The 23,121-nt window shown below is 42.6% G+C and overlaps 1 long non-coding RNA gene across 1 annotated transcript; it reads left to right on the top strand.

Annotated features, from left to right (window-relative positions):
* The first annotated feature begins 276 nt into the window (after nt 1-276).
* Nucleotides 277-4,729, top strand: LOC140455689 (uncharacterized). The gene is made up of 2 exons (XR_011952955.1): nt 277-660; nt 2,727-4,729. It is a non-coding gene; the product is annotated as an uncharacterized lncRNA (long non-coding RNA).
* Nucleotides 4,730-23,121: the final 18,392 nt, after the last annotated feature.

Below are 23,121 nucleotides of genomic sequence, written 5' to 3'. Positions count from 1 at the left end.
TGATCCATTGTTGAGCACAAAGGTTTAATGATCATGAGAATAGACTTTCACAGGTTTTATTGGGGTAAGGTTTAATTCAGATAGGACAATGACAAGTTTACACTCTCCACCCGATCTGCTGCTCAGTCACCTCCTAATTTCCTGATCACCTTTCCTGATGAAGAGCTTTTGCCCGAAACGTCAATTTTCTTGCTCCTTGGATGCTGCCTGCCCTGTTGTGCAGTACTCATCTCCACCTCCATTTCACCAATTTCCCAACTCCTGTTGTTCCAGAAATATTTGGATTGACTGTGAGAGACGTCAATCAGAGAGCCCACCCACTCTGCCCATTGTCTCCTCTTCCTCTTCCAGAGCTGGTTCACTTCCTATAGGGACTGAAAACCAAGTGAGGAGATGGTGAGTGAAGGAGCAGCTTTTATACAAATTATATCCCATAATATCCACACCAATCTTCAGGCAGTCTGACTATCCTGTGGGTAATCAGGGGTGGAAATGTCCCTTATGCTGTGTGAGAAGATCCAGCTGAGAGAGCTATTTACTAAGTGCTTTGCGCTGAACTGTTTGACTGGAGCTGTGTGTTGGATATCGAGTGTGTTTATTGGAAGCATTTCCCTTTGATTTCCAACCTGAGTATGATGGCTCATTCCTGAATATGAGAAGGTGAGGTGTCGTTATCTGTGAGGTGCAGAGAGTCTGAAGATTAGAGAGCATAGGTTCAGGGTGAGAGGGGAAAGAGATAAAAGTGACCTAAGGGTCAATCTTTTCATGCAGAGGGTAGAGTGTTTGGAATGAGCTGTCAGAGGAAATGGTGGAGGCTGGTACAATTATAGCATTTAAAAGGCATCTGGTTGGGTATATGAATAGGAAGGATTTAGATGGATATGGGCCAAGAACTGGCAAATGGGACTAGATTAAGTTAGGATAGCTGGTCAGCATGGACAAGTTGGACTGAAGGGTCTGTTTCTGTGCTGTACATCCTATTACTTGATGTAAATTCTGTGATAAAATGTTTGTGATGTCTTCAACCCTTCTTATGCACTGAAGTATTCACACAGGAAAGAAACCCTTCATGTCTGAGGTGTGTGGCAAATCGCTTTCACATCTCACATCCCTCTGTGCACACCAGCATCTTCACACTGCAGAGAAGCCATTCAAATGCAAAGTTTGTAACAAGGGCTTTGCATGGGCATCAAGCTTGGTCACAGCCAGATTCATATAGTGGAGAAACTATTCCTGTGAAGTTTGTGACAAAGCATGTTTGAAGCAAACAAGCCTCGTGCTCCATCAGAGGTATCACACGGGAGAAACCCTTCAAATGTGACTTTTGCAGTAAAGCTTCTGTGATGTCTTAAACTCCCTTAATGCACAAGAGAATCCACTCCGGGGAGGAAGTGTGAAGTTTGTGATAAATCATTTATTGAACTGCTGCAAACACCAACAAATGCATTTCAGATAGAAAACATTCACTTGTGAGTTCAAGGATTAAATTTTTGTCTAAAACCCTCTGATGCATCAGAAGATTCAGAAGGCAGATCAATGATTTAGGTTTCAGAAATGTGACAATGCTTTCAAACAGTCGAACTCCTGGTGCTTCATCATATTCTCACAGAACAGAAACCTTCTTGGTGTAACTTCTGTAATAAAGCTTTCACACTGTTGTTGGATTTCCAGGAACATCAGTGAACCCACAAGGAGACAAACCTTCTAGTGTGACACGAATCACGATTGTTTCACCACATCCTCCTCCTCTCTCACCATACACTGATATCTCCAGATGGGCTCAGAGACAGGGCACTTGCTTCTGTTACACTGAGAGCTGTCTGTGTTGTTTACCCTCCAATGTGCACACAGCGGGGCTGTCATTCTAAAGCACAGTCAGTCTCAACAGTATCTGTCTCAAACCTCTCCCACCATCTAACTGTTTCAGAAACTCCATTTAATCTTTAAACTGATCTTCAAACATCACCAAAAGAAGTTATCAGGGTCACATTAACTCTGATTTTTCTTCAGAGATGATACCAGACTTGTTGAGTTTATTCTGAAATTTCTGTTTTTTTCGTTTACTCCAATTAGCCTCAGTGTCTCTGGTACAAAGAGAGGGAGAATCATCCAGGAATCCGATTCCTCATTGGTGAGCCCAAGTGGAAAGTCGGGGGGGGGGGGGATGTGTCTTGGCCATGACAGTCTCCACTGTCGCACAACTTTCACTGTGTGGCTCTCCGTATGCTGAATAGTCACTTAAACAGAGCACTAGTCTGTCATCCACAGTCTGTCCTCCAGGTCAATACCTTGGGGACTGAGGTATGGGAGGGGAAGATATTATCATTATAGAACACCGTGACCAAGTAAGACATCCCAAAGTATTTCACAGATTTGTAACAAGACAAGCATTTCACATTGAGATGAGGAGGAGAGATTGGGAGGGTTTTCACTTTATCCTTGGGAGGCCTTCCTCAGCCACAGGAAATAGGTGGTTCAGGAGAATGTGTGTTAGGCTTTTCGGTTAAGGGGGAAACACCTCAGTAGATTCTGCAGCACGACTTACCTCCTTCTCAAAGGTGATTACAATTGTTCCATTCTTGGGGGGCTTGTGGAAATTCCTTTTATTTTCCCAAATATGTAAAATTAATTCATGGAGCCTTGCTTTGAGCTTCGTAGGCCTCAACTGGAATACCATTAGGGTCTCAGGATTTGTGGTTTCTCATCAGTTTTATTGTTCGTTGCAGCTTTCCCATTGATGGTGATTCACCCATGGATTCTACCACAGAATACTGGGGGATACACAGGAGGGTATCAGCTGCCCCTGTGGATTCATCGTTGATGAGTTGTTCAAAATGTTCTCTCCAGTGGTAATGAATGTCATTGTCACCTTTAAAAAAAAACCATCCTATGAATGAAGGGGATTTTGTCGATTTGACTTTGATCTATAGATGGCCCTGTTTACTTAAAAAGGCTTCACCTATCATGAAGGTCAAGATATTGTTGGATCTCTTGGGCTTTCTCTTCCATCACATATCTTTTATTTTCCCTATTTGTCTTTGGGTGTCAGCCTTGATTTGATGCCTCTTTGAGCTGTGACCTTGGTTGGTCTGCCCAGCAATGAAGGCTAATTGCTTTTCATAGAATCACAGAATCCCTACAGTGTGGAAACAGGCCACACTGACCCTCCAAAGAGTATCCCACCCAGACCTATTCCCTTATTACTCTACATTTACCCCTGACCAATGCACCTAATCTACACATCCCTGAACACCACGGGCCAATTTAGCATGGCCAGTTCACTCTAACCTGTACATCTTTGGATTGTGGGAGGAAACCCAGGCAGACACGGGGAGAATGTGCAAAGTCCACACAGTCGCCTGAGGCTGAAGTTGAGCCCAGGTCCCTGGTGCTGTGAGGCAGCAGTGCTAACCACTGAGCCACTGTGCCGCCCAATTTGTTCCAGCAGTTCATATATTTGAGAGACATGTTCACTGAGCCAGTCCTGGTGTCATCCTGTGTCCCTAACGTTTGGTGTCATTTCAGTCCATCAGAATTGGGAGCTAGAAGTAAAGCACAGGGATTTTTAAGAAAGTTCTGTCTGTAGTACTCTGAGAGAGTTTGTCCTGATGTGAGAGTCTCTGTGCATGTTAGTAAAGTGAACCAATTCTCAGGATTAGGCATCGGGTAGAATCCGACCCTGCTCTGGTTGTTGATGTGAATTTTAGGCAGATCATCTTCAGGTGATGGGTGCTTGAGTAATACCATGGGGAATATCCTGAGTATGGTGAAGGAATCAACATGATGTGTTCCTATTCACTGAAAGGCTCAGAATCTTACAGTGTAAATCCTGGGCATGATATATGGATAATGTCACCGTGGGCCCGGTGTTTATGATTTTCAGTTCATGGAAAAACTCATTTTCCCAATTGAGAAAGAGTTGTACTTATATCTCAATTTCTACAAGCTTGCGGAGTTGGAAAACACTTTAAACCCAGTATTGTACAATTTCAAGTGTACTCAGTGATGTAATACAGGAAACATGGCAGTCAATTTGTGCACAGCATACCCCCACAGAAAGTAAGTGATCTGTTTGGAGTTGCCCATGGGTGAAAATGATTGTTAACTGAGACTGCAGTTTCCACAGTCAGAAATGCAGCCTTCGTATTCATGGCAACCAGATAATGAAATACCTCATAGAAATCTTCGTGGGAAAAAGAAAACTTGTTATTTTGTGAAATGTAGGAGGAAAAGTCTGATTCCATGATAATCAAAGGCTTTTTAGGTAATTGCCATTTCACAGATATAGGTAGGCATACTGGATCTGGGCGCAACCAATACCCTTTAGACAAATAGCTGTAGATAGTACTCAGAAGCTCTCACCCCATCAGCAGGGTTGGAGTAAAGGATGAATAGCATAAACACTAAATGGCATTCAACAAAGAGTATAAACAGATAACCTCATGAACAGACACTGGAAAACAAGTAGCATTGTAAGGGAACATTTGTAAAACATTACTTTGTCATTATGACCCCAGGAAAATAAACAATTACAAGGTACCAAACCCACCCACTGAGACAGGAGGTGGCAAGCACTGACGTCAATGTTGCATGTAACCGGTGTAACATACAATGTATAAATATCCTGTACTTTACTGGGATTGAGGAAGTATCTTGGAATCTGTCTCCAGAGACCTCTCTCAGGCTGTGTGGTTAGGAACTTTGAATAAAGATTGATTTGTGCTGCGAACGTGGGACTCAGCCTCCTTTTTAAAATCTTTCTACAACAGTTACATTGAATGTGTGATCCATATTGTCCAGGGTATCAGCATTAACTTGCCTGAAGCCCTATGAAGCAGTGTTATGGGATTTTTTTTCATTTGCCTGTGAAAGCATAAAAGGTTGTAATTTATCTCAGCTGAAAGATGGTATCTGTGACAGTGCAAATTTCCTCATCAATGTGGAAGAATTTGGAGCTTATGATCAATTTTATTTTGTCTTCTCAATCTTTACACTTCTCACTGAGCTTACTGAGCACATACAATGAAGTGATGGAGATAGTCAAGCTGAGTAGAATTTATTAATGAAGAATAGTAAATATACAGAACAAAAGATAGCACAACAGTGTAGATTAACCCTCAGAAGCCACACTTCCCCTATTGCTGACAGCACAGCTGAAGTCTTTGTGGTTTTATTCTGATTTGAACCAAGTCTTGGCATTGTCTTTTTATTCATTAATGGCATGTGGATTTCAGTGGATTGGCCAGCATTTACTGTCCATCCCAATTTCTCTGGTTGAGGCGTTGGTGAGCTGCCTTCTTGAATGGTTGCAGTCCTTGGGTTGTAGGAATACTGACAGTGCTTTTAGCAAGGACGTTGCAGGATTTTCACCCAGTGACAGTTTCGTTCCATGTCAGGATGATATGTGGTTTGGAGGAGAATGTGCAAGTGGTGGTCTTCCCATATATCTGTTGCCCTTGTCTTCCTCAATGTTAGAGATCACGGATTTGATGGCGATGACAGTCCCCATCTTGAAATTCCTACATTTAACATTCCTTCAGAGTGTGTCTGTGTCATATTTGGATAGTTGTAAGAGTTCATTCAGCTGATTAAAACTAAGTTGCCAGATTTGACCCACATGGCTCAGGTTACCACAAGATAACAAGAACAGAATTAGGCCACTTGGCCATTCGATCATGGCTGATATGTTTCTTCACTTCACTCTTCTGCCTTCTCCCCGTAATCCTCAATCCCCTTAACAATCAAGAATCGATCTAACTCTGTCTTAAGTACACACATTGACTTAACCTCCACAGCCTTTGGCAGAAACAGATTAACCATGCTCTGACTTAAGAAATTTCTCATCTCAGTTCTAAATGGTTATCCCTTCACTCTGAGGCTGTGCCCTCAGGTCTTAGTCTCTCCATGGAAACATCTTCTCCATGTCCACTCTATTTAGGCCTTTCAGTATTCTGAAAGTTCCAGGTTTCTCACTCAGCGACAGTGAAGGAATGGTGTTTCCATTTCATGTCAGGGTGGTGTGTGGCTTGGAGGACAACATGCAGTTGACAGTGTTCTCATGTACTGTATCTGTTGCTCCTGTCCTTCTTTATGGTTGGCGCCACAGGTTTGGAAGGTTGAATTGCAGAGTGATGGTGATGACTGTCCCAGATTTTGAAATTTCTATATTTATCAGTAATTCAGAGTATCTCTATGCCATATTTGGATATGAGTTGTAATAACCCATTCAGCTGGTTAAAAGTAAATTCCTCAGGTCACGTGACTAGTTAACTGAAAACAGAAATTCATTCCTCATTCTCAATACTATCTCCAGATGTATCAATAAATATACAAGTTACATTCCCATAAATTGTGTTGCTTCGTTATCGTTGTTTCTGGCCTCCTCAAGTTGCTTTCACACACACATTGGAATGGATCCCTCTTACCTGGAAAGTCATTAGCACCAGGTGCGAAGCGATTTCTCTCTCAGTGACACAGGGAAAGGATAAGCAAAGATGATTCTCAGATGACTAACCCTAAAGAAGGATTCATGCTGAGTATGAAATGATACGGTTTTTTATCTGAATTTAGTCTAACTTTAAAACAAAGGTGTGCTGTGATGACCTTGAGACAATTAATAACCTAATTCTTAATAGCAAGACAGTTCTTCACTCTCCCATCAAGCTGCATCACCCTTTATTGAAACAGAAAAATGTTGCAAAATGAATAAGAGAACTATCCAGTAACTGTCCACACTGCATGGATCATGAAGCCAATCAAATCACTATGTACCACTCTGAAATAAAACTGTTTCACATGTTCAATGGTTTTGTGAGACTATGTTCTTATGAATAAAATTCCATAATAAATATGCAGCAACTACAAGCAAACCAATTGCGATCCAGAATTTATGGAATTTGTGTCATTTCATCACCAATTGAATGATGATGTCAAGTATTTTAAATGGCAGTTACATCAACTATAAATTGAACTGTTGTGTTATTTAACAAATGATTTATTAAACAACAGCCAGGAAGCTGTTATCAACCAAGACCACAGCCTCAGATGGGAATGATGAGAGAGGTGATTTTCTGCTGATTTTGCCTCTTTGAGATGACTCTCCAAGTTACACTGAATGTCTGAACAACCGGAAACTCTAACGGTCATTCATATTCATGACTCCAGTCTACATGCTGTGGACAGCTATTATTTCAGCAAACTACAGGCCCGCAGGCAATAGTTTATTTCATTGTTTTTTATTCATTCACGGATTGTGGGTGTCGTTGGCTAGGCTAGTATTTATTGCTATCCCCTAATTGTCCAGAGGGCAATTCAGAGTCAACCACATCACCGAGAGTCTAGAGTCACTTGTCGGTCGGACCTGGTAAGGATGAGAGTTTCTGTCCATAAATAGTATTAGTGAACTAGAAGGGTTTTCCCAAAAATCAACAACAGTTTCATGATCATCATTGGATTCTTGATAGCAGATTTGTTTTTTGAATTCAAATTCCACCATCTCCCATGGCAGGATTTGAACCTGGATCCTCAGGCCATTACCTTGGCCTCTGGAATTATAGTCTGGCGATAATACTACTAGGTTATTGCCTCCCCATATTAAAAAACACATAAAGTCCCAGGGTTGTAGGTACATCCAAAATGTTGTTAGGGAGGAAATACCGGGAGTTTCAATCAGTGATTTAGTTCCAAGACAGAACTCTATGACTTGGAGGAGAAATTGCAGGTGATATTTCTCCCATTTACCCGCGACCTTGTTCTTCTAACTGGAGAAATTGTGTGTTTAGAAGGTGCTGTTAAAGGAGCCTTTAACTGTGCTGCATCTTGTAGTTGGTACTCACTGCTGCCACTTTGCGTCATTGGTGAAGGAAGTGCTGAAATTAGTGGCTAGGGCACGCTCAAGCATGCTACTTTGTCCTGGAGGATGTCAGGTTTCTTGATTGCCATTGTTGGAGAGGTGACACCAAAGGGATGTTGATATAGTTCCAAGTGAGAACCCTGTAACTTGAAGGAGAAATTGCAGGTGACATTGTTTCCATTAACCCGTCACCTTGTTCTTCTAGCTGGAAGAGTTGTGGGTTTAGAAGGCTGTGTCACATAAACTGGAGAAATAGTAAAAATAATTGAATGCATGACATTGTTACCTCAATAACACTGCAAGGAGTTTCTGCTTTGTTTCTACATTTATGAAAGGTTTTAAAATGCTGCATGTTTTACCTTTATAATACTGGAGGCGTGAAGACAACAAATTCACCTGTAGTAGAAATGATTGTATTAAATTTAAGACAACACTCAGCATCAGCAAAGTTCACTGATGTTTTACGAAAAAGTTGCTTCCCCAAGATGTTAGCATCAATTGATTACCCTCACATGATATTGAAGGTTACGTGGGGAGACTCTGAGAACTACTTGAACAGAAAGCAATTCAGCTCCAAGTTGGGTGTAATGACCATCTGAGAACCTATGGTCTCCATGTGAACTCACTGAAGTCAGGAAGTCACATTCATATTGAGGGAAGGTGAGTAGCCTGATGGTCAGCTGCTTAGGGACTAGGTCCATCACTTCCTTCCATGGTTGATGCCACCAATTTCAGTACACACTGAGGAGAAAGTATTGGTTACTGATGCTGTGATTCGGTCAGGGAGCTCACTGAGAGAAGTGGAATGTGAAGAAATGTTTCAGATTCTGGCTACACCGGGGTAGATTGCTGTATTCCCTAGAAAGAGAAAGGCTACAAACATCCCAGTGTACAATGAACAATATTGCTCTCAAACAATGTTAAATCCTGGGAGAAGCGTATTCACTGGCATCTACTGGGAGAAATAAAATATCAACCTTTAGAAATATCTTGGAACAGGTAGAAGCATCTTGAGAAGCAGGCTTTTGTCATCACTAATTGTTTGATGGCAGTGAAAGCTGCTTCTTGCTTTGTGTCTCAGTCCTGCTGAACATCCTGCAGTGAGATTGTGCACAGGTTCACACAGTCAACAACAACTGAGCAAGAACATGGCTGGGTAAGTTCTCTGATGTTCTGGCAGGTCCACCAACTGTATGAAGGTTGTATTGTACACCTGATACCAATTGGGTTTCTCAGCTTTACAAATGTTGAAGGAGCATAAGATATGTTGACTAGGTGAAAACCTCGTCACATGCCACACAGAACATTTTCACTCCAGTGTGCATTCACTAATGGTTTAGGAGATTTGGTGAGTGGGTGAAAGTCTCACCTTAGTTCAAAGTTTTACTCCCTTTGATAATCCTTTGATAATAATCAAGAGTTTAAGATGCCAAGAAAGGTTCATCACAAACATCAGACTTAAATGGCTTCTTAGCTATGGAGATCCTTTGATAGATTGAGAGAATCAAAGGCTGAGAGTACAATTTTGCACTCACCTCACACTTGAATGGTTTCTTGCCAGTGTATGTGTTGATGTGTGCAGAGATACAACGATAACAAGAATGCTTTTGATGCACAACACATATGAATGGTTTGTCCCTGGTATGTATGCCGTGATGTCTGTGAAGAGTTGATGAATTTGAGAATGACTTATCACTCCTCAAGCACTTGACCAGGTTCTTTCTGGTGTGATTGTGTTGGTAATTGCAAACTTCAGATGATAAGGAGAAAGTTTTCTGACACAACTCACACATGAATGGATTGTCCCGTCTGAAAGCTTTGGTGTGCACAGAGGATCCATGATGCAGAGGATGATATGTGGCCCATCTTATGTTGGAGTGGTTTCTTCTGTATGAAGTGTCAGTTAGTGCAGAGATTTGATGAGCTCGATAAAGGTTTACCACACACCTCACGCTCACCTCACAACAATTCCCTTGTGTGAATCCTCTGATGGAACAGGAGGGTTGATGACCTCGAGAAGGATTTGTTGCAAACCTCACACGTGAATGGTTTCTCACCCGTGTGAATGCGACGGTGTTTGCAGAGGGCCGATGAATCAGAGAATGACTTGCCACACTTCTCGCACGTGAATGGTTTCTCCCCAGTATGAATACGTTGGTGTATGCGGAGGCTCGATGAGTATGTGAACGATTTGTTACATATCTCACACGTGAATGGTTTTTCTCCTGTATGAATGCGTCGATGTTTCCGAAGGGTCGATGAATCAGAGAATGATTTGTCACACACTTCACACGTGAATGGTTTCTCCCCTGTGTGAATGCGTTGGTGTGTTCGGAGGTTTGATGAATCAGAGAATGATTTCATACACACCTCACATGTGAATGGTTTCTCCCGTGTATGAATGCGCTGGTGTTCAAGGAGGGCCCATGACTGCAAAAATGATTTGTTGCAAGTCTTGCAAGTAAAGGGTTTCTCCCCTGTGTGAATTCGTTGGTGTCTATGAAAGGTTGATGAATACAAGAATGATTTGTCACACATCTTGCATGTGAATGGTTTCTGTCCAGCGTGAATCCTCTGATGAAACAGGAGGATTGATAACTGTGAGAACGATTTGTCACAGTCTTCGCACGTGAATGATTTCTCTCCTGTGTGAATCAGTCGGTGTTTGTGGACAGCTGATGCATCAGAGAATGATTTGAAACACACGTCACATGTGAATGGTTTCTCTCCTATATGAATATGGCGATGTTTGCGAAGGGTTGATGAATCAGAGAATGATTTCCCACACACTTCACATATAAATGGTCTTTCTCCTGTGTGTATACGTCGGTGTGTTTGGAGAGTCGATGAATATGTGAACGATTTGTCACACATGTCACATATGAATAATTTCTCTCCTGTGTGAATGCGTCGGTGTTTCCGAAGGGTTGAGGAATCAGAGAATGATTTGTCACACACCTCACATTTGAATGGTTTCTCTCCTGTGTGAATGCGTTGGTGAACACGGAGGGCTGATGAATCAGAGAATGATTTGATGCACACCTTGCATGTGAATGGTTTCTCCCCTGTGTGAGTGCGCCCGTGTTCAAGGAGAGCCCATGACTGTAAGAATGATTTGTTGCACATCTTGCAAATAAAACGTTTCTTCCCTGTATGAATGTGTTGATGTCTATGAAGGGTTGATGAATACAAGAATGATTTGCCACACACCTCACAAGTGAATGGTTTCTCACCTGTGTGGACCGATTTGTGAGCTCGGAGAGTTGATGACCATGAGAATGATTTCTCACACACCTTACATTTGAATGGCTGTTCTCCAGTGTGAATACGTTGATGATTCACAAGTGTTGTTGATTTTGTGAAAGCTTGGTCACACACTGCACATTTGAATGGCTTCTCTTCCATGAAGATAAATTTGTGTTGACTGCTTGGAAAACAGATGCACCTTGGAATGAGCCTGTGGAACCTGCTCACACTTTAACAGAGCTGTAAGAATGGGTCAGTACTTCATGAAGCTCAATGAATGATTGAAGCTCCCACCACATTTGAAGCTGCTCACACTTGCTTCCAAGTTCACACTGATAGATCGCCCACATACGAACATTCAGAAAGGGTGGCTGAGATGGAAGTTTCCACACCATTGACCAGTTTCAGATCTGATGATATGACAAAGCTCCCCTGATCTGACCGATTTCCAGAAGATGGTTTCACCGCCCAACATTCTCTGTGTTAAGCTGTGAAGGGATAGGATGTTTTCCCAAGTCATGGAGCTGTTCCTGGGGTGGTGGTCGGGATCTGTCTCCAGTGACTACCTTCTCGTAATTCTCTAGGTGCAATTCTTCTGTAAAACAGGAAAGGAAACATGATTACCTCCAACTCCCTCTTCTCCTTTGCTGAAGGGGTTGACTCCTCGGTTATGTACGTAAATGTCATTGCCCAGTCTAGCATTTGTTGTCCATGTATCATTGGCTCTTCAGAAAGTGACATCCCTTCTTGAATTATCAGAATCCATGGTATGGACTGGGTGTAAATCAATCCACATATATTTCAAAATGCAAGTTTGTGAGATTTCATGCCAGCTACAAGGCAAAAATACCAAGAAACATTAAAGTCAGGATGGTGTGTGACTTCAAGAGGGGTTGACAGGGAATGATATTCCGCATGTCTACTGCTCTTATCCTTCTAGGTGGTTGAGCTGCATTGGTTTCATACAGTGAAGATAATTCAACAATTAACAGTCCACAGGATAATAACCAGCTTCCAACACATAAAGAAAACTAAATAATAGAAAATAGGTAAAACTCCTCAGACACTTTTCACCTCCCAGATAGTCACACTCACTTTCTTCAGGAATGAGACAACAAAACTCAGCCTGGAAATCAGAGGGAAATGTTTCCAATAAACACACTCAATATCCAACACACAGCTCCAGTTAAACAGTTCAGCACAAAGCACCGAGTAAACAGCTCTCTCAGCTGGATCTTCTCACACAGCATAAGGGACATTTCCACCCCTGATTACCCACAGGATAGTCAGACTGCCTGAAGATTGGTGTGGATATTATGGGATACAATTTGTATAAAAGCTGCTCCTTCACTCACCATCTCCTCACTTGGTTTTCAGTCCCTATAGGAAGTGAACCAGCTCTGGAAGAGGAAGAGGAGACAATGTGCAGAGTGGGTGGACTCTCTGATTGACGTCTCTCACAGTCAATCCAAATATTTCTGGAGCAACATGAGTTTCCTGAAACTTGGGAAACTGACCGGGGAAACGGAGGTGACTTTGAGCAGCAGATCAGGTGGGGATTTAAACTTGTCATTGTCCCATCTGAATAAAACCTCACTTATTACAGCTGCTGTCACAGTCCCCTGGTAAATGTTTGACAGAGATTTTGAGTGTGGGAATAGCATTCTTCGTCCTCGGTGACTTTCAGACTGACACCATCAGTGTGGGACATGTAGCGCGGATGTGTTTGACGACAGATCAGAATGAAGACCCACAGCAGCCAAGGCAGTGATGACGTGCAGTGCTGGGATCACATGTATACAGAGAGCGGGAGCTGCAAAGAGTGACATGGCAGAGATGGACACAGAAAGGAGGGTTAAGGGAGGGCGCACTTAGACTGCACATGCTCAAGGGCACATCTGTACCTGGTGGGAGACAGTCGCTCAATGACTGACTCTGTGACAGGAGACTGACTTTGGGAATGACCCCTCACGCCGAAGCTGACGTCTCCGCTATCCTTTTGACCTTGTCTGGTGACAAACTCTGGAAGACATTTCGCTTAGCCCCTCACCTCCAACCTGACACATGTCCCTTTCCACAATATGGAGGTGACATGACATTGAAGGTCGTTGGATATGAAAATGACATTGGAGATGTCATCGTTTGCACAAACTGAGGGCCAAGTTTTGGTACTTTGAGGAGAGGGCGAAAACAGTGTAAAAGTGGAAAAGTAAAGAAATAAAGTTAAAACGTCAAACATTACAGTCCTTTCTTATGCCATGAGCCTGCAGATGCTCCAAACTGGGCTTTCCCCAAGATGGCTAGCTTTCCTCTGCATTGGACATGCTTTCACCCACGCTGGGCTAAGATCGTCCTGTGCTTGCCAGCCACCTCTGCCACCGATGAACTCCATGGACATACTAGGTTTCCTCACCGCCAGCCGCCACTGCCACCATCTGGGCTCATGTTGGGCCCAGCTGCTACCACGCTCCATTGCCAGATCAGCTGCCTCAATGCAGAGTTCTGCTCTAGGAATGTCTGGATGCTCAAGATCCTGTTCTACTCTTCCTTCACTGTCTACTACATGACTAATGTTGGTGTCATCCACAAACTTATGAACCATGCTTCCTATATTCTCATCCAAATTGCCGATATAAATGATGAACAAGAGTGGACCCAGCACCAATCCTTGCAGCATGCCACTGATCACAGCCCTCCATTCTGAACAACAACCGTTTACTACCACCCTCTGTCTCCTACCATCAAGACAATTTTGCACCCAATGAGCAAGCTCTCCTTGAATCTTGCTGATGGTGAATACAGCACTATTGCTACATGGGAAACTGAAGGCTTTGTGGCTTAATCAAAGAAAACCAGGAATCATGGCCCAAAGAGGGAGCTATCAGCAAATAAGGTCATCTGTTCAGCCCCATGTGGTTGCCAAGGACCCTAACAACTTGCCCTCTGATTTGCTAATTCTTAGTTAATTCTTTTGAGGCTTCTTGCTCTCTGAGGTGCTTCAGCAATGCCCAGCTGTCCTAATTGTGCTGTGAGGTTTCAGAGCTGCCAAACCTGTTGTGGGGCAGATAGCAATGACAATCTATCCAATCTCCTGAATGAAACAGCAAGGCTGGAGGCAGCCAATTAGGATCCCATCAGCCCCTCAGATAATTGCCAACCCAGTCATATTGCCCCTGGTTTTAGGTTCCTGAAGCTCTCACTAAAATCTTGTCCTGGACATTAACATACTATTTCGGCTTCAGAAAACTGGTTTGAAGTCTTGCTGCAGAGACTTAGCACATAATTTAGGCCAATGCTTCACTGCTGTGATGAGTGAATGTTGCAATAACGAAAGCGCTATCTTTCAAGACTTTAAATTAAAACTGTTGTGCCCTCTCAGGTAGATAAAAAGATCACTTAGCATCTTTGAAAAATAAGAACAGGGAGTATTCCTGGTGTCTGGATGACCACTTATCCTTCAACTGACAATGTTAGAATAGATTGTCCAGTTGTTATCTCATTAGGATCTTGCCGTGTGAAATTTAGCAACTATTACATTTCAAAATGATTGCACTTAATTGGCTGTGAAACATTCTACTGTAATGAAACATAGATAAAAACATAGATAATGAAACAACTGTAATGTACATAGATAAATTCTTTCCTCCTCTCCACATTAGATTCTGCATCATCACTGAAAAGTTGGCCGTACTGGTGATAAATCATTTTGAGCATTCCTAGCAAAATCAGATGTATTCTAATCGTTCACCTTGCTGTTTACGATATGTACAAATGACTTGAAGGGACAGAAGATACGGTTGCCAAATCTGAATTAGCATAGAGATGTGGTATATGGAATATTAACATGGGAAAAATGTGAAATGGTCAATTTTGGCCAAAAGAATAAACAGGCATATTATTTAAATGGTGAGAGATTGCAGAATGCTGAGATGCAGAGGAATCTAGCTGCTTTAGTGCATGAATTGCAAAAGATTTGAATGTAGGTACAGCAAACAATTAGGAAAGCTCATATAAATTTATTGTTTGTATCATTTATCATAAAGGTGATAAATGTGAGGTGATGCATTTTGGAAATAGGCAGGACAGGTTAATAGGGTAGTTAAGAAGGCACATGGGACACTTGTTTTTATTAGTCATTGCGTAGATAATAGGAGCAGGGAGTTTATGTTAGAGCAATATAGAACTTTGGTTGGCCACAGCTTGAACATTGTTGTATAATTCTCGTCTCTGCTCGTAATAAATAACGTGTTTGCAAGTGAGGACACAGCAGAGATTCACCAGAATGTTGCTTGGAATGGAGCATTTCAGCCACAGAAGGAAGCTGGATAAGTTGGGTTGTTCTTTGTTTGGAGCAAAGAAGGTTGAGGGGGGTGATCAAGGTGTTTACGATTATGAAAGAGTGAATGGAAAGCAGCTGTTCCCCCTAGTCAAAGGGTCAATTACAAAGGGCATAAAGTAAAAGGCAGGAGGTTTAAAGGCGATTGGAGGAAAGAACATTTTCACCCTTGTTGTTGGGTTTGGCATGCACTACCTAGGAGGCAAGAAACTTCAACCTTCTCAAGAATTTTGATGATCACCTGAAATGTCATAACATTCAAGGCTCAGTCCAGGAAAGTGGGACTAGTGTAGGTAGTAATAGATTTTTGGCAGTTCAGAGGTCCAAAGAACCTTTTTGGTACTGTACAATTCTAAGACCTGTGCGGATACACACAATGCCATTTATTTGGAGAAGTTGTGCAGTTCAAGAACCAGCTCAGACAGCTGGAGAAGGCTTGTGTTGGATGGGGTCTAGTTGGACTGCGAGTTGGAGGTTAGTGGGCTCTGTTGCTGTCCCCTGGTAGGGTTGGAGGTGTAGCAGGAATGAAAATCCAAAGCAGCCAGTTAGAGAGTGAAAACTATGCGAAGTGATATGGGCCATCAAAAGAGTCATAGAGATATGTATGAGGAAACTGCACAAGGGAGAAAAATAGAGTCAAACTGGGAAGAACTAAGTTCAAATAGGACAGGTACAGACTGAAAAAACGGGTTAGGGGGTCTTGTTTACAAGTCTTGGGAAAGAGGTAGAAGTGGGCAGTTTGAGATTGGGAGAATCATAGAGAGACAATTCTAGAGAACATGAGTTATTGACAGTTCTGGACACATGACTTGGTGCCACTCATGCGGCTATGGTGCTGGGAGGTATAAGGGTCTGTTAGAGAGTTGACAGTCAGCCTCTGTTGGTTAGAGATCATAATGCCAAATAACAGCTGCACTGTCTTTGTCAGTGGGTTTGATGATGACATTAGGGTGGGACCTGAGAGCTTTGAATATAGCAATTTCACATGGTGACAGCTTTAATTAAATGTGAGGAACAGAGAAATTGAAATGGCCAGTATCATGTCAGCACTTCTCAAGGACAACATCTGGAGAGAGTAAGGGGCCATAGGGAGTGGAAGGAGAACTTGGGAGATGGGTGATTGCAAAACTGGAGATGATGCAGAAAGAGCTCAGCAACTGAGCTGTTCTGAATAAAGGGGTGAAACAAGAGGTCTTGGGAAGGGGTCAACTAGAAGCTATTGTGAACACTCACAAGGATTCCACTCACAGAAGGAAGGGGAGGAAGCATCTGGAGAAAAATAGAAAAACAAACTAATGTGAAGGTACAATTCTAAGAGGATACGAGAGCAAAGGGACCTTGGGTGGAGCTGTGCAAAATCAATGAAGGTGGCAGGGGAGTTTGAGTGGTTAAAAAAGCAAATGGCACTGCAGGGTTCATCAACAGGAGCACAGGTCACAAGACAATTATACTAAACCCAGGGGTGGCATGGTAGCTCAGTGGTTAGCACTGCTGCCTCACAGTACCAGGGACCCAGGTTTAATTCCAGCCATGGGTAAATGTCTGTGTGGAGTTTGCACATTCTCTCCATGTCTGTGTGGGTTTCCTCTGGGTGCTATGGTTTCCCCTCACAATCCAAAGATGTGCAGGTTAGGTGAACTGGCCATGCTAAATTACCTATCGTGTTCAGGGATGTATAGGATATGTGCATTAGTTGGAGGTAAATGTAGAGCAATAGGGTAGGGGAATGGGTCTGGCTGGGTTGGTGTGGACTTGTTTGCACAAAGGGCCTGTTTCCATACTGTAGGGATTCCATGATTCGATGAACATTGTCCTAACCGAAGCTGGAGTACCACATCCACTTGTAGGCTCTACAGATTCAATAGGTTGAAGATAAATGGAATGAAGATTCACGAGAATAGCTCTAGGAATGAGGGACTTCAGTTAGATTGCAGGAGAGGACAGTTCTCATTGGAGAAGGGAAGGTTTGGCATATATTTGACAGGGGTTTTCAAAATCATGAGTGACTGGACAGTGCAAACAGGGAGAAACTCATCTGACTTGTGAAATGATCTAGAACAAGGGGATACAAGTTGAAGGTGATTGGCAAAAGTGGTAATGGTGACATGAATAAAAACAGGGTCTGGAATGTTCTGTCTGAAAGTGTGGTGGAGGCAGGTTAAGTGGAGGCATTTCAGGAAGAGTTGCATTATCTACAAATGACAAAAGTACAATGGGAAGAAAGCCAGGAAGAGGTAAGAGGGGTGAAGATTGAGTTTCTCACACTCTCCAACATCTCAGGAGGTTCAAAAACATCATTAAAGCTTGGACATAATCTCACATTTGAAAATTTCCTCTTCCACGCAGCTTTCCCTGTCCATGGTAATAGTGCTTGGAATAGATGCTCCTTGGATGTGAAAAGATATTTGGAATTCCCTCCCTAACCCTCTCTGCATCTCTGTCTCTGTCTACCATGAGTACCTTGTTAAAGCCACCTCTACAACCATATTTTTGTTCAACCCTCCCAGTATCTCTTCTCTGTCTCACTGCTAATTTTTATTTGATTACATCTCAATGAAACATACTGAGATACTTTCTGTATGAAGGTACTCTAAATGCAGGCCGTTGTCCTCTCACATGCCCTCTCTAATCATCAAGGTACTGAGCTGGAGGATAGACTGTGGATATTGATTGGCCTCTAGTGCTCTGTTTGAGTGGCCATTCAGCATGTGGAGAGCCAGACAGTGAATGTTGTGACACATTCAGCCATTCCCCCTCAACTTCACAGCTGGGCTCACTGATGAGGAACAGGATTCCTGGCTCATTCTCCCCTTTCACAGACCAGAGACACTGAGGCTAATTGAAGTAACTCCATTACAACCCCAGGAATGGCTTGTCCCCAAGTCCTTATGCTAATAGATCAGAAGCTGAAACCTTTCTAGTCACTGAGTATCTGATTGTCTTCTTTGTCAGAGTGAGTCATTGAGTGATTTGTACCTGACTCTGCACTGAAAGAATGCTGAGTCTATACAGGAGCTTCTAAACACATTAATGACATTTTTTGTTGATCATTGGTCATCAGGTTAATGGTTACCAGTTCTTGAAATGTTTGGCCTGATGGTGGGAAAGATTTGAGACAGACCCTGCTGAAACAGACAGTGTTTTGGAACAACAGCTCTCCCTGTGTGAGCAGTGGAGGGTAAACAACACACACAGTTCTCAGTGCAACATAAGCGGGTGACCCTCCAGGTCCATATGGAGATGTCAGTGTCTGATGAGAGAGGAGCCAGTGAAACAATCCTGACATGTTACACTTGGAAGCATTGTCTCCCATGTGGGTTTACTGATCTTCCAGAAGTCCAACAATTGTGTGAAATCCTTATTACAGAACTCACACTGACAGGATTTCTCACTTGAGTGAATGCATTGATGGACCCGGAGATATGTTGATTGTGTAAAAGCCTTAGCTTTAGATGAGTTTGGATTGATTAATAGTTTAGGAAATTGGGTAAAGGGTGAAAGTCTTGAAACAAACGTCATGCTGCAATCTTCTGGTGTTGCAGGAAGGTCAAGGACTTCACATTTGGTCACTCCCCTGTGGAAATTCTCTGAGGAAACAGGAGCTTCGATAAGTTTGTGAAGAAATGTCATGGATTTCACACGTGAAGAAGTTTTGCCCCAGCAGGAATATGCTGGTTATACATTAGGCTCAATGGTTGGACAAAGCCCTCATTAAGCACATTGCACTATATGGACATATCAGGATCACTGACAGAGTGAATACTCAGCTGCACACTTCACATTCACCCCAATATGTCTGATGCATCATGAACAAGGTCAACCTGTGAATCCTTCGTCACAAACCTCAGCAGGATGTGTCTGTTTGGTGAGCTTCACTGGCTGTGTGAAGGCTCAGTCACACATCTCACTTGGCTTCACCCGGTGTGAATGCAATGATGATCCAACGTTCCTCACAACTTTTCAAACTCCTCCTTACATACGTCATATGTGAATGTTTTCTTCTCCCCTGTGTGAGTGTGCCGGTGTTTCACCGGGCCTGACAATTGTGCACAACTCTTATTACACACCTAACGTTTGAAAGTCCTCTCCCCAGTGTGAAGGTATTGGTGATCGAGGAGGTTTGAAGACTGTGAGAATAATTTGTTACACACTTGGCAGATCAATGGTTTCTTCCAAGTGTGAATGCATAGTTGTGTACGGAAGTGAGTTGAGTATGAGAATGAATTGTTACACTGCCCACGGCATGCCCTGAAAGTTTGATGATGGATGGAGGTCTGCAGGAGCAAGAGGTGAACTGGAGTCACCAGGAATCTGCTCGGACATTCATGTCAGGAATTGTTTCTCTTTGGTTTCTCTCTGCAGTGAGGGGAGTCTGGTTTCTATCTTAGGGATAGGGCTGGAATGGGAAACTGCAAATTAATGAGGAAAGGTGACAAAATAATGAGGATATTGATTTATGTAAATAGTTCTCTCGCCAATCCCTAGAAAGAATCTTTTCTCATCGTTCAACACTCAGCTGGAACTGAGTGTGACTCCATGACTGTACAGCACCTTGTGAAAAGCTTCTCACTGGCTCCTCACGCAATTTTCCCAATTTTCTCACCATTCTCCATCTTGTTCATTGGCTTGGAAGAGTCTGCCTCGACTGTTAAACAGCAGTTTCTCATAAACATAGAAACCACACTGTGAGAAATGGCAGAACAGTGAAAATGGATAAATCCGACAGAAAAAAACTGAGCGAATTAAATTAAATGAAAGTTTAAAATTGCTCTTATAGGAAGGATACTATTAAAGAAAGTTCAGAAAAGATTTACCAGGATGTTGCCAGGAATGGAGAGTTTGAGTTGTTTGGATAGGCGGGCCTTTTTTTCACTGGGACTTAGGAGGTTTACCTTATGGAGGTTTATAAAATCATAAGGAGTATAGAAAAGGTGAATGGCAGGTGTCTTTTCCCAAGAGTTGGGGATTTTAAGACTAGAGGGCATATTTTTAAGGTGAGAGGAGAAAGATTTTAAAAAGACATGAGAGGCAATTTTTTGTTCTACACAGAGTGATTCATGTGGAATGAACGTCCAGAGGAAGCGGTGGATGCAGGTACAGTTACAATGTTTAAAAGACATTTAGATGAGTGCATGAAGAAGAAATATTTGGAAGGATATGGGCCAAGCACAGGCAAGTGGGACAGTTTTAGTTTGGGATTATAGTTGGCATGGACTTGTTGGACTGAAGGTACGTTTCCGTACTGTGTGACTCCATGACTGTACAGCCTGACACCTGAAGGATTTCTCCCCTGTATGGATACTCTGATGTTGCAGGAGCTCATAGATGTTGTGAAGACTTTATCACAAAATGAACACTTGCAGAGTTTCCCTCTGTATGAATTATCTGATGGCTCCGGAGGCTCAATAACTATGAGTGATTTCTGGCACTCCTCACACCTCCCCTGTATAAATATGTTTGTGAACTCATAGAGTTGCTGACTGCAAGAACAATTTCGTACACATGTCACAGGTAAATGATTTCTACCCTGCTGTTGCAAAAGGATAAATAAAGAACACCAGAATGACGTTGAACAATTCACACTTGAAAGGTTTCTCTTCCATGAAGGTGTTCATGTATTAATGGTGGTTAAATGTTCTGTGTTAGGAGATCTGATGAGGCTGAAGAGCCCACCTTGCACTCTTTACACTTGGACAGTCTCTCAATTGTCGGGATCAGTCAGTGGTTCATGAGGCTTGAAGAATGAATGAGATTCACATTTGGACCAATACATACCTATTCCCAGCTTACTTTGATCATCCAGTCAGATTTTCAGAAAGGCTGGTCCAATGGAAAGCTTTAGAACACTAACCAGTTTCATATCTAATATGTCAAAGCTCCCTGACCTGACCCCTTTCCAGATGATAGATTCACTACCCATCCTTCTCTGTGTTGAGCAATGCTGTGAAGGGACTGGATGTCTTCCCAGAGTTGTGCAGTTGTTCCTTGGGTGATGGTCTGGATCAATCCCGCAGTCTGTCCTCTCTGTGTTCTCTTGTGTTGTAAGAAACACGATTATCTCCAAATCTCTCTTCTCCTCTGCTGAAGGGCTGACTCTTTAGTTACAGACTGTTCCACAGTGAGTACCTGCCTGCTAGTCCCATGTGTGGGGTGGAAGCAGAGGCTATCAGATCCTCTGGTTCCAGCAGGGACACAGGATAGTGATGAACTACAGACAACACATTTACTTTCTTTCCTTTGTCCAGCACCCCATCTTCCCAGATGTCCCATCTTTTCCAAGAATGGCAATTGAAAGACAATCAGAATATAAAGTGGGCACTATAAATTTGTTTCACGGAATTGTACCAAATCTGGAAACAATCCAGACTCCTTTGTCACCATCCCTGGGAATATCCAACCTGTTACGACACAGGTAACCCCCCCCCCCCCCCCCCCCCCGTTGCTAATGTAAACCTGCAATGCAGAAATGATTTAACCTTTGCTGTAATCTGTTAAAATTCGGGAGGCCAAGAACTATCCCAAAAGTCATTATTTAAAGTACAAAAAAAATTTAAGAACTTTATTCTTTAAGTCTAAAACAGAATATTAACTAACAATTATTTACAACTCCTTTCTCTAACCTATCTTTTACTTACCCTTCTATAACACTGGTCTGATAAGTCCCCCGATTAAGATTTACCAAAAAATTCAAATTTCAAAACCAGCCAGCTGTTGAATCTTCTCCTTGTATCTTCCTCTGTCTTCTGTTCTTCTTCAGGATTTCTGTTTCATGAGTCATTGATAGATAAAGGTACCTTTAAGAGAGCATTCTCCGGGCAGTCTGCATATGTTGGTGGCTTGGCAGTTCGCCCTCAGCTGTTCAATTTTTTTTTCGGCTTTATACCCCAAAGCATTGGAACGTTTCATTGCTTTTAATATTGTCAAAATACCAAATTCAAACGTGATTGGGGTTTAGCATCTTGGGGCATAATTTAAACTGATTGGCCGAATTTGAATTTGTGTCTCATAGCAACCCAGGTACTGCTAGCTGCTGGACCAAATGTTACATTGTAAATTCTCAAGTACACCGTGTTCTTGTGAAGTCCTTCAGCTCTCTTAAAAGTATAGTACCCCTTACATCTTCATAACAAACCTCAAGTGGGGAACTCCTCAATATTGACTCGAAGGAGTCTCATGGCTTCAGATCAAACTAGTTCAAGGAAACCACCATACTTCCCCCAAATAATCCTTAATCATCATGAGGGGAGCAAATGAAGGACAGATCCCAGAACTGTGCCTCCATGAGGTGCAGTGAGAACCTGCTCATAATTTGTATGTTAATAACAAAACATTTTGGAATCCTAGCCTGCCATTGGACCAATTCCTGTTAAAATCTGTGATTGTGCAGTCTGCAGCATAAAAGATTTAAGTTTGGGTGTTTATCTGTTTTGATGGCAACAGGTATGGTCTTGCCCACGTTGCTTTTTGCTGATTTGTTCCAATCGCAGCTCAAAGGGAGAAGACAGAGGGTGATGGTGGAGGGTTGTTTTTCAGACTGGAGGCCTGTGACCAGTGGAGTGCCACGAGGTTCGGTGCTGGGTCCTCTACTTTTTTGTCATTTACATAAATGATTTGGATGCGAGCATAAGAGGTACAGTCAGTAAGTTTGCAGATGACACCAAAATTGGAGGTGTAGTGGACAGCGAAG

The sequence above is a fragment of the Chiloscyllium punctatum genome, chromosome 30 (assembly GCF_047496795.1).
Source record: "Chiloscyllium punctatum isolate Juve2018m chromosome 30, sChiPun1.3, whole genome shotgun sequence".
Lineage (NCBI taxonomy): Eukaryota > Metazoa > Chordata > Chondrichthyes > Orectolobiformes > Hemiscylliidae > Chiloscyllium > Chiloscyllium punctatum.
This window is presented reverse-complemented; position numbering and strand designations above follow the sequence as displayed.